This window comes from Symphalangus syndactylus, chromosome Y (genome assembly GCF_028878055.3).
Source record: "Symphalangus syndactylus isolate Jambi chromosome Y, NHGRI_mSymSyn1-v2.1_pri, whole genome shotgun sequence".
Lineage (NCBI taxonomy): Eukaryota > Metazoa > Chordata > Mammalia > Primates > Hylobatidae > Symphalangus > Symphalangus syndactylus.
Genome location: NC_072448.2, coordinates 18,538,702 through 18,540,229, shown reverse-complemented (window position 1 = coordinate 18,540,229; position 1,528 = coordinate 18,538,702). Strand labels below are relative to the sequence as shown.

Here is a 1,528-nt window from a genome sequence, read left to right as displayed (position 1 = left end):
TCCAATATTTTGCATAGAAATAAGAATGAAAGTTTGTAAAATGAAAAACCAAAAAGTTAAGTCAAGGAGAGCAATCTATGATACTAAAGAAGAACAACTATAAAGTTTAGAACAGTCAGCTGTTATTTACATCCCTGCAAAAGGACAAGAAAATAGATGGAGGAAGTGAGCTCAATATGCCCCTGGGACTAAGACCACAAAGTCAATTCAGTTCAAAGCAGCAAACATGGAGCACACGAGGAGACCCTGGTATAGACAGACTTGAAGTGAATGACAGCAAAGGGGCCTGGATTAAATAATTCCACCTCCCACTCGAACGTAATTGAGCTCTTTACAATTCTCTAATTTTAGTTAGCTATTTGCACTTGGCTTATACTCTGGTAAATCTTAACACTTGTAGTAACACAACTTTATGAAAGACAATGGCCAAACAGAGAAGTTACAACAAGAGATTATTTTTTTTTAAATTTAGATTTTTTTATCCTGAGATTTTTTTTTTTAGCCTTGATTTTATAGATTGCATTTCCATGGCCACATTTGATATGTTTCTCTGTCCCTTTGGTTTTCTCCAAATTGATAGTTTTACAGGTTCCAGCACATTTAGGTTCAACTTTAGCAAAAATATTATTTGAGGATATATTTATTTTAAGGAGATTCTCAAATGTCTTCCAGAGGCCAATGTGATGGGAAAAAGGGAGTTCACTTGGATAATATCATTTTAGGGGTGTATTTCAGAAAAAAATGTAACTCAGAAATAAAAGATTTATTTACTCATTTTACTCCAAAGAGCTGTACAGACAATTCCAAAAATAGTTGCAAAGACTTTTTTTTAAAGCTCTGTCATTGAAATAAATGTAAGACACTCTCAAGGTGACAATTTTCTTGTGAAGTATGAAATTCTCTGCATGTTTGGAAAATTGATTCTTGTTGCTATTGTTTTACTATTTTGTTTTATAATCCCGATTCTCAAGAGTTTAAAGCCTAGTTGGGGATCCACAATAGACAAAATAATTAAAAAATACAAACAAACGCATTAGAAGGTACTTAATAAAATGTCCTTAGAAGTAGGTGGCAATGCCTTAATAGTTGCCAGGCCCAAGGGTCCCCTCCATTCTTGTCAAGGGGAGTGCTACCCTTCTCTCCTTTCATAGAACACAAAAAAAATGTCCTTGGGAAGAGATAATTCTCACCAAGAAAAGAGACAGAGTATTTTCTATATTTGAGGAATATCCAATACTATTAAATTCTTGATAACTAAGTCAAATTGGAAAACGTATAGTTATTGGCAGGAAGAAATGCTTAAGGATAGAGTCATTTGATGACTCTTGAAAGAAACAGAATGACAAAGGAAAAAAAAGGACCTGTTAAAATTATTTAAATTTCCAAAATTCAATAACAATAAAAATGTTTAGACAAGTTACACCTGTGCTTGATTTTAGGTTCATATTTTATATGTCAAACGGGTGTAATAATGTCTTGTTAAATGTAGCAAAGTTAATAATAAATTGTGTTCACTGTGAACAAATAA

General features: G+C 32.7%; 1 non-coding gene across 1 annotated transcript; it reads right to left on the bottom strand.

The window, feature by feature from the left end:
* Positions 1-1,035: 1,035 nt before the first annotated feature.
* Positions 1,036-1,156, bottom strand: LOC129476853 (U6atac minor spliceosomal RNA). The gene has a single exon (XR_008655136.1). It is a non-coding gene; the product is annotated as a U6atac minor spliceosomal RNA (small nuclear RNA).
* Positions 1,157-1,528: the final 372 nt, after the last annotated feature.